General features: G+C 51.4%; 1 long non-coding RNA gene across 3 annotated transcripts in view; it reads left to right on the top strand.

Moving 5' to 3' along the window:
* Positions 1–14071, top strand: part of LOC116566399 — a 23090-nt gene extending 9019 nt beyond the window's left edge. The window contains exons 3-6 of one of the 3 annotated variants that reach the window (XR_004275846.1): positions 4525–4611; positions 5275–5377; positions 13248–13396; positions 13834–14071. This is a non-coding gene — a long non-coding RNA (uncharacterized LOC116566399). The remainder of the gene's footprint in view (positions 1–4524; positions 4612–5274; positions 5378–13247; positions 13397–13833) is intronic. The other 2 variants (XR_004275847.1, XR_004275845.1) reach the window with 2 other exon arrangements.
* The last annotated feature ends 567 nt before the right edge of the window (positions 14072–14638 follow it).

Below are 14638 nucleotides of genomic sequence, written 5' to 3'. Positions count from 1 at the left end.
AAAAAAAACAAAAAAACTTTCACATACATTATCTAAACCTTAAAGCTATCCTAATATTGGATTCATTTATCCTCAATTTTACAGATGAGAATACCAAAGCTCAAATAGGGACATTTCCTATGCACAGTCATACAACTAGAAATTGGCAGAGCTCAGATTTGAACACAGGTCCTTTCCTTTCAAATACTAAAGCCCTTTGTACTCTGAGGCATATTTATGGGCTGCATATGTAAGTTCCCAGATTATAGTGAAGCTGACCATATTTGCTTTTGATTTTGTTAAAAATTAGCATTTATTTTGAACTTGGGGGAAAACTTTTTTTTTTTGAGATGGGAGTCTCGTTCTGTCACCAAGCTGGAGTAAAGTGGTGTGATCTCGGCTCACTGTAACCTCTGCCTTCCGGGTTCAAACAATTCTCTGCCTCAGCCTCCCGAGTAGCTGGGATTGCAGGTGCTCAGGGATCTCATAAAGTGTCTAGGAAATCAGAGTTTGCTAACCATTTGCTAGAAAGGGAGTGTGACTACTATTGTATCCCTCTCACCCCCAGGAGTATGCGTTCCTTTGGTTGCTAGTAGCCTTTGTTTATATCTAGCTAATTCAAGAATGATTAATGCTTATCAGAAAGACATTTTTATGGCGACGTATGGGATAATTGGTAGTTATAAGTCATTGCTGCCAGGAGAGCCCATTGCTTACCTCTGCAAAGTGAAAAATGACCTACTAGGAAACAGTTTGGGGTCTGTTGGAAGACTCATGGACTCTTTTGCTGGATTCATTGAGTGGAGGTTTGTCCAGATCCACTTTCTTGTCTTCTGTTTCAGCTGAGTCACAATAGCTTTTTTTTTCTTTGAGATGGGGTCTTGCACTATTGCTTGGGCTGGAGTGCAGTGGCGCGATCTCAGCTCACTAAAACCTCTGCCTCCCAGGTTCAAGCGATTCTCCTGCCTCAGCCTCCCGAGTAGCTGGAATTACAGGTGCCTGCCACCATTCCCAGCTAATTTTTTATATTTTTACCAGAGACAGTGTTTCACCATATTGGCCAGGTTGGTCTTGGACTCCTGATCTCATGATTTGCCCACCGTGGCCTCCCAAAGTGCTGGGATTACAGGCGTGAGGCACCACACCCGGCCCACAATAACTTCTGAGTCCCTAAGTCAAAGAAGGCAAAAGCAGACTTCCTTTCCCCACAGTGAGTGGTGGAATTTATAATTTTCAAGGTGATAGTGCAGGAGGGCCCCCGTATGCAGGAATGACCTCCTCTGCAGCCGCTCAGTGTGTCCTGATGATCAGTCCCTGAGTATGCCTTCAGGGACTGCCTGGGCAGCAGTGACTACCCCTAGGCTTCTTCCCCTACACCCGTTTAGACTAAAAACAATAGTGAGATGGGAAGACACCTGAGGAAACTCCCCAACACTCTATCTCTGTTTCTCTTCTTCAAGATCGTGATTTTATTACATTTTTATTGCAAATTTAATACATGCTTATCATTAGCAAGTAAAATAAATGAGTACATAGCAACAAGGTTTACCTTACTTTAGCTCCTCCTCATCCTCCCCAGACCCCAGTTTTTTCCCTAAGGCTAGATGTGACCACTGTTAAGAGTTTGATATACATCTTCTATGCAGCCTTTACACACACGTTTAAAACACCGTAACAGAAAGGGAATACATGCTGGGCTGGGTGTGGTGCCTCACGCTTGTAATCCCAGCACTTTGGGAGGTCGAGGCGGGTGGATCACTTGAGGTCAGGAGTTCGAGACCAGCCTGGCCAGCTGGTCAAGATGGCGAAACTCCATCTCTACTAAAAATATAAAAAATTACCCAGTCGTGGTGGTGGGTGCCTGTAATCTCGGCTACTCAGGAGGCTGACGCAGGAGAATCACTTGAACCCAGGAATGGAGGTTGCAGTGATCCCAGATCACGTCACTGCCCTCCAGCCTGGGCAACAAGAGCGAAACTCCATCTCAAAAAAAAAAAAAAAAAAAAAAAAGAAAGAAAGAAAGAGAAAAGAAAAGAAAGGGAACACATGCTTATTGTGAAAAGACATCAGACAGCAGAGACATGTATAGAATGAATGTTGCTTGTTTCTCTCTCTTCCATCCCAATCGCCTAGAGATAGCGCTATTAAATATAGTTTATTTTTGAGACACATAATTTTGTTATTATCCCCCTGTTGGTGGACATGTAGGTGGTTTCCAATTTTTGGTATCACAGATGATGCTTCAGCAAACCACTTTGTGTATGCATTTGTGCCCACTCTCATAAGCCTCTTGGAGAAGCAAAAACAGCTGAGTTCATGTGTTCTTGCCATTTTTAAAAAAAGAATGGAGGATACCTTTCCTCCCTTTAAAGTATTGTGTTTCTCCTGTGAGACTGCAAAGGCCTGATGACATCTGGAGGGGCTGGCGTTTCTGGCTTTGAACTTTTCCCATTAATGTTGCATCAGACTCGAGGGTGTTTCTGCCTAGGATGGTGGTTTCCTGCTTGGAGGGGGAAGACTTTGGTTGACAGGAGAGCCTTGTCCTGAACCTCATGGAAACCGGGCATTCATCCGGGTTAGCAAAAAACTAGCTGTGTTACGGGAGCAGATCTGAGCCTATTTTCTTCCCCAGGAAAGGGGCTGTTGATTCCAGTCATGCCCCCTTGCACTTTGCTTTGGAGATCTGGTGATACTCCGAACACTAAGCATTCTAGTAAGGGGAGGGGACGTCAAGGCAGCGTCATGCACATTGCAACTGTCCTTCTTCCTTGTTTCCTCATTGGCGGTGGCAGTCCCCACCCACAGCAGCTTCTGGCAGTGTCAGAGGATGGTCAAACACATCACAGGATGAAGTGCCTTCTTCTCCTATTACAGATACGGCTGCTACTGTGGGCTTGGGGGCAGAGGGATCCCTGTGGATGACACTGACAGGTGGGTGCAGAGGCTCTGAGGCCACCTATCATTTCTTTTGCATTAAAGTTCATGCTCGAAGCCAGAGAGAGAGTATCAGGAACAGAAAACTCAGGCTAATAGAAGGAAGAACTGAAGGTGACTCTGAGGATGGGCCTTGAGAAACCCAGTGTCAGGGCCAGCTTCTTGAGTGTGTGTGTGACCTGTAAAGTTTTGCAGGGGCTGGCACTCCTAAGGGCCTAAATGTGGTTTACTGCTCCGCTGCTGCCATCTTGAAATTCTTAATAAAGGGCCCCGTGCTTTCATTTTGCTTTGGCCTCTGCAATTATGCCGTCGGTCCTGCCCAGAGCTCTGGAAGCTGTTTCATCCTCACAGTAAAAGTGCTCTGCCTTCAGCCCTCCAGCGCTTAGGACTATAGGCACAGCACAACTGACTCACGAGTCCTAGTTCCATTTTCTGGGAGACGGAATCCAAGTGCCCCACTTTGGAGAGGTTGTCCATCTGGGCGAGGTCGCATGGCACAAACCTGGCTTCCAGGCCTACTCCAAAGGATGGGGGTGGGGGAGTGTGAGTTCCTAGAAAAAGTGGAGGTGGGTGTCTCCTGGTGAGTATATGTGTGGGGAGGTAGGAAACAGGACAGTTTGCATGTCATTTCATTTGAAGAAATAAGAAAGCAAAATGTTCCTTGCCACATTTAACCTAGTGTGGAGAAATATGTCCCCACAGTGGGGCCTTAAATATCACTCCTGGAACTCAAGTCTCGTGGGTGGGCTCATGGAACCATGGAAGGACCTCAGAGCCCTGGAAGGGCAACTGACACTTATGAAATGCCCATTATGTGCCAAGCACTGGGACTGGTGATTGGCACATGAACCTAATTTTGTGTGTGCGTGTGTGTGTGTGTCTGTGTGTATGAGATGGAGTCTTGCTCTGTCACCCAGGCTGGAGTGCAGTGGTGTGATCTTGGCTCACTGCAACCTCTGCCTTCTGGTTCAAGCATCTCAAATAGTTGAGATTACAGGTGCCCGCCACCATGCCCAGCTAATTTTTGTATTTTTGGTAGAGACAGGGTTTTACCATGTTGGCCAGGCTGGTCTCGAACTCCTGACCTCATGATCTGCCCGCCTCAGTCTCCCAAAGTGCTGGGACTACAGGCATGAGCCACCGCACCGGGCCCCACATGAACCTAATTTAATTCTCACAGGGAATGCACAAGAAAGTGATACCAGCCCATTTGACAGGTGAGGACAGTGAGGACCCAAGACCCAGAGTTGCTAAACCACCTCCCAAAGGCAATGCAGCTTCTAAGGGGCAGAGTTAGGATTGAACAAGAATTTGCCTATTTCAAAGTTTGTCACCCCTCACTGATGCTCTGTGCCTCCCCTGTCAAAGTCCAAAGGCTGATTCAAAATTGAACATCACTGGCCAACGCTGATCAACAGCAGAACCTCACTTGCACATGGCAACGGTGAGAGAGGGAGACCGAAACATTTTTCTTGGCCTTTCAGGCCTTAGAATCCAAGCTTAAGTTTCCGCCTTCCTGTCCCTTGTGCAGTGGTTGAGGACATGGACAGAGCCAGATGTTATTTCTCCAGATGTTGTTTCTCCTCCAGTGCTCTCCCATCCTGTTCCCAGCCACCTCTGGGTGTCATGAAAGCAAGGACTACCTCTGCTTTTTCAGACAGTTGTCTCCTCCGACACCATCACAGTGCCCGGCTCATAGTAGGTGCTCAGTCAAAAGTGTGAAATGAATGAAGGGACCTAGATTTGTGTCCTGGGTCTATCATTTTCCAGCTGCCTAGTTTGGGAAATTGGCCTCTTGGAATCTCATTCCCTTCCCTACAAAAGGGCAACAATGAGTGTACTTCATAGGCTTCTGTGAGTAGCTAATGAGCTGTGGTTGTTTTTATTATTTTTTATTTTATTTTATTTTATTTATTTTTTAGAAGATGGGATCTCGCTTTGTTGTCCAGGCTGGGGTGCAGTGACTTCATCACAGCTCACTGCCACCCCCATCACCTGGGCTCAACCAATCCGCCCACCTCACCCTCCTGAGTAGCTGGGACCACAGGTGGATGCCACCATGCCCAGATTTTTTTTTTAATTAAAAAACATAGGAGGTTTCCCTATGTTGCCCAGGCTGGTCTCAAACTCCTGGACTGAAGCGATCCTCCTGCCGCATCCTCACAAAGTGTTGGGATTGCAGGCATGAGCCACCAGGACCAGTTTTAATATTATTGATACTTCGCCTCCCCGCCTTCAATGCCTTCCTGCCTAGAGGAGGAGGCAGGTGAATGCGTTCCAGTCCCTGGATAAGGTCCCCCAGCAACGTCCCAAGGGACCGACTCCCAGGCACATCCCTGTCTCCCACTTGTCTCACCCCAGATGCTGCCGGGCACGTGACTGTTGCTATGAGAAACTGAAGGAGTCCGGCCGCCAGCCTGTGCTGACTGGCTGCAGCCCCACACCGTCAATGGCACCGTGGTTTGTGAGTAGCTTCTTCTGTAGGGAAAGGTCTTTGAACCTGGGCCTTTCCTTAACATTCACCTCCTCTTTGACCCGGTGATCTTTTAGAAAATGAAATGCTTCCAAGTGCCTGGAAGGAGGCAATCCTGAGCTGCTTCCTGATGCTCCAGAGCTTCTCCGAACGTCCATGCTCATCCTGCCCCGGCCTCTCCCGCCCGTGAGTGTATCTCCCACACTCTCTGGGGACCCAGAGCCTGGTAGATAGTACATGCTCAATAAATACTTGTTCGCTTCAGCTTACACTGAATGTTGAAGCTTCCCTTGACAACTGTTACTGTTGAGAACGTGTTTCCCTGGTTCTGTCATGTGTTAACAAAACGGCTCAGCTGCCCTCCAGTTGGACAAATATTTATCAAGGGCGACTGCATCTCAAGCACTAGGATAGGGACTGCCAGGGCCACCAAAGCAAATAGGTAAGAAGATCAGGGGGACTCACATGTTACTGAGACCATTCAAGGACAAGGGAAAGTGGGCAGAGTGCCCTGCAAGTGTGGGGGGGCTTTGGCATCCAGATTGTGTTCTGGGGCTGGTAGGGTATGGGTATGTGCAGGGCAATCCTGGTCTAAACAGCAGGCACATTCAGAGGCACCCAGCGGTGGCCTTTGGTGAGCACCATCCTTTCCAGCATAGCAGGGAGGGTCCTGGGGTCCCAGGCTGGGAGGGTGAAGAGCACTGAATCAACATGTGGCCCATTACAGCGTGTGGCTCACTTCCTGCCTGGCCTCTTCGGGTTGTATGAATCGCTTTCCTTCCCAGGTGTATTTATTCACAGCTGTGAGTGCATCTTGGAGTTCTTCTGTTTTCTCCCGAGGTTGGGAAACTACTATGTCTCTGCCACTCATCCCCTAGGGTAGGGGATACATCCTCCATCCCATGGTGGGTGCCAGAGCTCAGACCCCTGGTCTCCCGAGCTCCCTCCACCCACCACTCCAGCTCAGCACACATCAAGACTCAGAGTTAGGACTGTGAGGCTCCTGGCACCAGCCGTGTGGGTTGGGGGCTTGGCCTCCTGCACCGGGAGGAACTGCCTCAGCTCACTGCCACCAGCACGTGGCTGACAGGGAAAGAACCCTATTGTGTTCCCTGTATGAGCTCAGGGAGACTTCCTGAGTTGGAGCTCTCTGGTGTGGTCCTTCTGAGACCTAAAGCAAAGTGTCTCTTCTATGACACTTCCAAGACCACATTCAGGAGAGGGGAAGGGATCAGGACCTGGTAAGAGGGATGGGGAGACGGGACTGGAGAAGGAGGCCTCCAGGGACTGAGTTTCCCATGCCTCTTCCCACCTGTCTGCGCCACAGGGGTGGGGACGCCCCGCTGGCCCAGCCCAAGCCTCCACCCTGCGCTCCCGTGGGCTGGCTGCACTCCGCAGGGAAGCTTCTCTATTCAATGCTGTTCACTCTCCCAGCCCAGGACCCCTGGAGATGAGAAAGAGTGGAGCAAAGGTTGAGGGGCAGAGGTTGGAGCCCCAGGCGGTGGCACTGCTGGGCCGTGGCAGGAGGTGCCAGAGGGGCTGGGAGTTGGACCAGAAAGTACCTGACCTGAGCTGTGCTTTCTTCTCATGATGCCCCTGCAAAGCAGAAGCAGCCAGTTGCTCCTGAAGCCTTGACCAGGGCTCCTGAGTCCAGAGCCCTGCTCAGGGCACTAGCGTGGAGGAGGCTTCTGCGTCAGTACCAGGCATCAGCACCCCTGTCCTCAGCTGACCCAGCCGGTGAAGACCAGGCCAGCCTCTGTCATCCCTGCCCCCACCCTGCCAAGCCCCTACTTCCGGGAGCAGGGCTGAGAGCCAGGTGACCTGGGTTGTAATCAGGAGTCTGCTGCTGACATACGCTGAGCCCCAGGCCCATTGGTTTACTTGTCCAGTACTGAGTGAGCATCCACTGGGTACCCACCCAGTGCCAATGCTGTGCCAGGGACCAGGGGCACAGAATAAGACAGACCCAGTCCCTGCTCTTCTGGCATTCATGGTCTTGTGGAAACTCCAGAGCTAAAGTGCCCTTGAAAACCACCTAGATCAGCCCCCCATTGTAGCCATGAAGAGACTGAGACCCACAGAGGGGATGAGTTTGATCCATGAAACAGACAAAATTAAGACGCATGTGTCTTGAACCTTTTCAGTGCTCTGGAACATACCATCTGGCCTGAGTCATCTGGGCTTCGTTTTTCTCATCCATGAAATGGGTCCAATAACAGCAGCTTCAGTGTACGAGCCTCTGTGATAGCTGCTGTACACACAGCACCTGAACTCACATGATAAACCTCTGAGGTGAGCACTATCTCCCATTGTCAAGGAGGACTCTGAGGCTCAGAGAGGGTAAGCACGATGGCCAAGGCCACACAGCCAGGGAAAGAGGAGTTGGGATTCAAACCCCAGGCGTTCTGTCTCGCACCAGCCTGCCCTATGGAGGGTGCTGGGTGTGTGCGTGATTGGAGGCCCTCACACAGTGTTAAGTCTCAGGATCTGCAGCAAACTGCTCAGAATGGTCTGCCCTGGCCCAGGGCAGGAACGAGGGGCAGATGGAGTTTGCTTCTCTGTAAGGCCGTGGAACTTCGTGCTCCTGCTAAGGGGCCTTGCAGTCAGGCAGCGCTGGGTCTGATTCCAGCTCCACCCCTTGTATTCATGGTTGAGCCTTAATCTCTTCCTCTGTGAAATGGAGCTGATCACCGGTACTTAGAAGGCTGCTGGAAGGACTGGCCAAAGCAGCCCACCTACGGGGGCGGCCTACCTAGGTGCTCCATTCCTGCCCTTCCTTTTAGATGTGGAAATTCCTCTTTCTGTCCAAGTTTTCTTTTCCTCTTTGCTGACAGCACTGGGATTTTCTCTATTACTGTTTCTTTGAAGAGTCCGCTCTGTGCTTGTACCTATCGGGCTAAGGTCACTAACCCCTTATGGAATAAAACCCCTTTCCTGGCTGGCCGCGGTGGCTCATACCTGTAATCCCAGCACTTTGGGAGGCTGAGATGGGAGGATCACCTGAGCCCAGGAGTTCAAGACGGGCCTGGGCAACACACTGAGATCCCTGTCTCTACTAAACATACAAACAATTAGCAGGTCTGGTGGTGCATACCTGTAGTCCCAGCTACTCGGAAGCCTGAGAGAGGAGGATCACCCGAGCCCAGGAGATGAGGCCACAGTGAGCTGTGATTGCGCCACTGCACTCCAGCCCGGGCAACAGAGTGAGACCCTATCTCAAAAAACAACAACAAAAACAACTGTTTCCCTAGCCTAATTGCACCTCAGTTCAAAGAGCTGCCCTGCAAGAGTTAACCAACTCCCTAGCCTCCCCTGAGTTCTAAAATCCTGCCCCAGGCCTGGTCCCAGGTTGCCTAGCAACCAGGGGCTGCTCTGGGATGCAGTAGGTAAGCAGGGAAGGGAAAGGAAGAAAACAACTCGGTCTGTCCACGACTCTAAATGTCACTGAGAGATCAGTGCAGAGAAAGACCTGTCACCAGAGCCCAGGGCCCAGTTTGCCTGGTGGTGGGGACAGCTGCCCTCAGGCCATCTGGTTATCCCTCCTTTGAGTGGGCTTACATAAGTACTTGGCATTTTTGCAAGGGACTTCAAGCTTACCCGGCAGTGACACCCCCTCCGCCCACACGCACACACATGTGTGGTACAGGGAGGACCCGGTGTGGGAGGCAGAGATGGGGTTCCAGCCAACTGAACATCCATCATCTCCATCTCCCGGCCTCTGACTGCCTCCCTCTGCCAAAGGGAAAAGATGAAAATGGTAACTGCTGGAATTCGTATTTTGCGAATTCCAAAGACCTCTCTCGTTTGCTCTGAATGCATTCCTCATCTCAGCCTCCACTCTCCGACACGCTACCCGCTGTCTCTCCAGCATTCATCTCTACCGGAAATGATCTTGTTTATTTCTCTGTGTCCATGTGCAACGACTCTCCCCACAACTAGAGAGTTCCGTGAGAGCAGGGCGCAAGACTGTCTTGTTTGAGGGCTCTTGTTCTCATAGAGCCCACAGAGAACCATACCCCTGGACTAAGCAGTGTGGGGTCTGCTGGCTTGCACCTGTACCCCCACCCCCTCGCTCCTAGCCAAAGGCCAGACACGTGTTGGGAGCTCAATACTTGTTTAATGAGTGAATGAACAAAAGCACTCATGAAATAGGCAGTGCACGTATCTTTATGCACATTTGAAAGCTGGGGAATCGGGCTTGGAGAGGGAAGCTACTTGCCTGAGGCCCCAGAGCACAGAAGCAGCATATTTGGCCCAAGAGCCTGGCTTCCTGTCTCCTAGGGGTCAGCTCTGGCACTGGCCCGTAGGCCATATGAGTGTGGCCAGTAAGGTGGTCGGCAAGGAGCCTTTACTGCATGTTAGGGGGCAGGAGATCTGAGGAGGACAAAATCCTTGCCCTGAAGGAGCTTGCCTTCCAAAAAGAGCAGGAGACCGCAGCATATTCATTAATAAAGACACAGTCAAACAGGGCCAAGTGCTCTGAAGCACCTCAGACAAAGCAACATGCTGTAGAATGACAGAGATCGGGGGTCGGGGACAGAAGAGTGCCTACTTCAGGTGGTCGAAGAAAGCCCCTCTGGGGAGGTGCCATTTGGTCTGAGACCTCAGGGCCAGTGGGCTAGGAGCAGAGATGCCTTGGGAAAGAATGGCGATGGGGTCGGATGGGGCAAGACACGTGCCTTCTGTGTCAAAGGCAAAGGAGTCATCGGAGCGTGTGAAGCAGAGGATGCTCTACTATTTCCCCAGAAAGATCACTCTGGCTATAGTGCAGAGAAGGAGGAGAGTCAGGGAGGAAAGAATGGCCCCAGTAGGAGACCGTTGCAAAGCACTGGGAGATACTGCCACAGCTGGGACCAGCACGGCGACAGTGGGGATGAAGTGTCAGATGCTGAGAATGCCATGCGGGTCGGGTCAGGGTTGACAGGACCTGCTCATGGGTTTGGTGTGGGGTGTGAGGGGAACAGAGCCTGCATCCCAGGCTCCTGGCCTGAGTGGCTGTAGATAGTGGCACCAAATACTGAGCTCATGAAGATGGGGTGAGAGCTGATGATGAAGACAGCAAGAGTTTGGTGTGAGCCACACGGAGTTTGAGACACGTATTGGACATGTAAGGGGAAGGCAGGTGGACACGTGTACAGAAATCCGGAGCCCAAAAGAGAGGTGTGGGCTGCAGTGGACAACCTAGGAGTATTCAGAGTTCTGACACTGACCAAGAACACCCAGGAGATCATTCAGGGATGAGCAGGGCTGAGGCGAGGGGCTAGCCACAGGCAGGACTGCACACTTGCTGCCTCGTCTTATTTGTGGAGATGTCGTTCACGCGGTAAGAAAGGCATTCCAAAGCCCTCAGTTCCTTTCTTTATGCCTCAGTTTCTCCATTAGCACATTAAAAAGATGCCTGGTCTGGAGTTGGGCTTGTTTTTAAAAGGTGGCTTCCAATGATGGTTTTTCTTGGCCTCGGTCTGTCTCGTCATCCAGGTCAGGACGGGCCCGGTCCGCGGCTGAGGAATGCCACAGAAGTGACAGTCCACTGTGAAAGACTGCTGCTCCAGATCACTTCTGGAAGGCCTGGGGATGGGGCAGGCCATTGAAGTAGAACTGGATGTCAGATGCACGCACCAGAAAAGACAGGAGGACAAAACGCAAAACGAGAGAGGGAGGGGGACAGGGAGCAAGGAAGGAGGGTTAGAGACTCGAGATGAAGGAAACAAGAGATGGAAGAGAAGAGGGAGGACCGGAAGACAGATCAACAGAGAGAGGGACGAGAAAGAAGGTGAGAAAAGGGCTTCCAGGGTGACAGCGCCTGGACTGGGCCCTCTGGATGGACAGTGACTGGGAGGCCTGAGCTCAAGTAGCCCTCACCCCCTGAGAGGGTGGGGGCTACCTGGGGAGCTGGGCTTGATGCATCTGGAAGGATCTTCAGAGGCAGAAGTGGGGGAGTGGGAGGACAGAGGGCACCCAGGCGCTAGAACAGTGGGAGCTGCAGGATCGGAGAGCCAGAGGAGTGAACAGCTCTGGCAGATTTCCTGCGGGCGAGCGGAGGGGGCAGGAAGCTCGGTGGTGTTGGCACAACGTGAGAAGTTCCAGGGAGGCGTGGGAGGGCAGCTTCTGCAGGACACAGACTTTGCAGAGGGAGAGTAGCAAACAGGCTGACTGCAGCCAGCTCTGGCCGGCTCCACAGGGTGCTGCTTTTTCTCCATGTGGAGCTGGTGTGCATCACCCTGAGGACAGCAGCGAGCACCCATAGGGCATCTTCTGCGTGCCAGGCACATCTGGCACTTGATGATAGACACCAGCAATCCTCACCACACCCCAGGAATGACTAGGTTTTAGCACCATTTCATAAATGAGGAGGCTGAAGCTAATTTCCCCGAGGTCACAAACCAGGGCGTCTGGTGGCTTCCCCTCCTCACTGCCGACCCTGAGAGTGGACTAGGTGGAGTTATCTGGAAAGAGGAAGCTGTACCTGAAAACCCTAAATGCACACGCACATGCACACACACGGATACATGCACACGTGCATACTTCATGCACATATGCACACATGCATGTGCACACATGAACACATGGATACATGCACAAACGCACACACATGTACATACATGCACACACATATGCACATGAACGCACATTCACATACACCCATACATGCACACATGCCTGCACACACATAGACCCACATGCACACACATGCATACATGCACGATGCACACATGCACACATACACATGCACGCACACATGCACATGCACGCACATATGCACACATGCACACCTACACACATACATGCACACATGGATACATGCACACACACACGTACATGAATGCACATAAACACATGGGCACACACACATGCTCACACCCATACATGCACACATACACACATACCCACATGCACACATGCATACATGCACAATGCACAGATGTACACACACATGCACAGTGCACACATCCACATGCATGCACACACATACACACATAGCTGCACACATGCATACATGCACAGATGCACACACGCACATATGTACACATGGACATGCACACATGCACACTACACATGCACACATGGACACACATACATGCACACACATACATGCACAGTGCATGCACACACACATGCACATGTACACACACATACACAGGCACACAGGCACACACATACACAGGCACACACATACACCCGCACGCGGTGCTACAGCTCTGATTAGTAGGTAAACAAAAGGTCCCCATCTAGTGGTGACTTGGCTAATGTGCAGGCACTCAATCCCAAAGGCCCATAGAGGCTTCCTTCACCTCTTCTCTTCTTCATTCATGGATTCTCTTGAGCACCTGTCCTGGATGCTGGGGACACTATGATGAACCAGACAAGGTCCCAGCCACACAGCTTATGCTTCATTGAGGGGAGGCAGACACAAGCCAGGAAACCAGTAAAAGTTCAGTGAAAAGCACGGAGTGAGACACACGGGTGTGGAGGGCGTGGCCAGAGAGAGCTTTAGATCAGGCGGTCAGGGAGCGCGTCTCTGAGGAGGTCAAATTTGACCAAGCCCCGAATGGTGGCACGGATCCCACCGCTTGCAGATCCTGAGGAGAAGCATTTTAGACAAAAAGGGCAGCAAGTCCAAAGGCCCAGGGACAAGACAGAGCAAGAGCTGTGACATGAAACAGCCTGGTGTGCCTGGGAGAGTGGAGGGTGACGAGGGTGGAGAGGCTGGTGAGGGTGGGTTCCCGGCAAGCGTGCCTGGCCACGGAAGGATTCCGCATGTCTTTCCCGAATAGGAAACCACACTGGGGCTGTAAGCCAGAGAGTGAATGCAACTTGGGTTACAGTTTGAGACAGCCCCTGCTTATTTCCTTCCATGAAGGAGGAAAAGCTGCTGATGACAGGGATTTGGGCAGTGGCCAAAAAGATGGAGAGAAGAGGGCAGAGCATGGGCTGTTTTAAACACAGAGATGATGAGCAGGACCTGCTGGCAGACTGGATGTGAGAAGTGGAAGGAGCGGAGGCAGTGAGGTCGGCTCCTGGTTTCCTGAGAATGTGGGTGAAGCACGGACTCGCAGGCAAAGGGAGCGCTAGGAAACCACAGGTTCCCTTGTGAGCGCCTCAAGTTGGAGATGCCTGAGACATCCAAGTGAGATACGAAGCAGGCAGCTGGAAACACGAGATGAGCTCTGGGAAAACGCTGCCATCACCCTGGCTGTGTGCTGCCCAGGTGCCCACACCCAGCTCTAGCTGGGAAGAAAACCGCCACTGTCCTTGTGTCCCTGCGTCCTCACCTTTTACGATGTAATTCTTAGCTTTTCTTATCAAGAGGCAGAATCTGTTTGCCCCACCCTTGAATCTAAACTAGTTTTGTGGCTTAGTTTGGGCAATAGAAAGTGGTTGGTGGGATGGTTTACCAGTTTTGAGCTAGGTCTCAGGAGGTCTGGGGCACTGCTACTCTCCCTTAGGACAGCTGCCCCTGCCCTAAGGAAAAACCCGGGCTAGCCTGTTGGAGGAGAGCCACTGGGATCAGTGGCCTCAGCTGACTTTAGACACCGAGAGAGAGCTCAGCGAGCAGTGGCTTGTACCTGACAAGATGCATGAGGGAACCTGGTTGAGACCAAAACAACTGCCCAGCTGAGCCCAGGCTGAACTGCCAACGTGCAGAATTGTGAGCTAAATAGGTAAAGGCTTTTGTTTTAAGTCGCTGGGTTTTGGCATGGTTTGTTAGGTAGCCATAACTAACTGGTATAATTAGTCCTGTTCCCTTATTCACTGAGACTGGTGGGTTCTCAGCCCTGAGCTGGACTTAGAGGCCAAGGAAATGTTGTGGACATGGCCTTTGTTCCTTTCCTTGAAGGTGTAGAAGGAGGTCATGTTCATGTAATAACAGAGAACACACAGCTGTAATCCTTTGCTCGGTCAGGCAACACGCATTTAGTGAGCACTTGCTATGTGCCAGGCACAGTGCCAGGAAGTAGGGATTCAGAGATTTAAAGAAAACAAACAGAAATCAAATCTGAAACTCCTGGGGAGAATGCTGAGAGTGGTACCAACTTTTAGGAGTTCAGACGCAAACTCTGGATTGAGAAATGGACAGAGGTGAAGACAGAAAGGAACACCGGAAGTGGGGGGCAGCAGAGGGGCTGGGGGCTCAGACTCCTGCGCTCCGCCTGGCTCGGCTTTTACTATCAAGTGGGTGACTGGCCCACCCTTCTCCCCCACCCATGCGTGGTTGGAAATTGCAACTGCAGATGGAAGCTTGAGGTTTAT

This window comes from Sapajus apella, unplaced genomic scaffold (assembly GCF_009761245.1).
Source record: "Sapajus apella isolate SASKATOON/1434 unplaced genomic scaffold, GSC_monkey_1.0 scaffold43, whole genome shotgun sequence".
NCBI lineage: Eukaryota > Metazoa > Chordata > Mammalia > Primates > Cebidae > Sapajus > Sapajus apella.
Note: the sequence above shows the minus strand (reverse complement) of the source record. Positions and strands in the feature narration are given on the sequence as shown.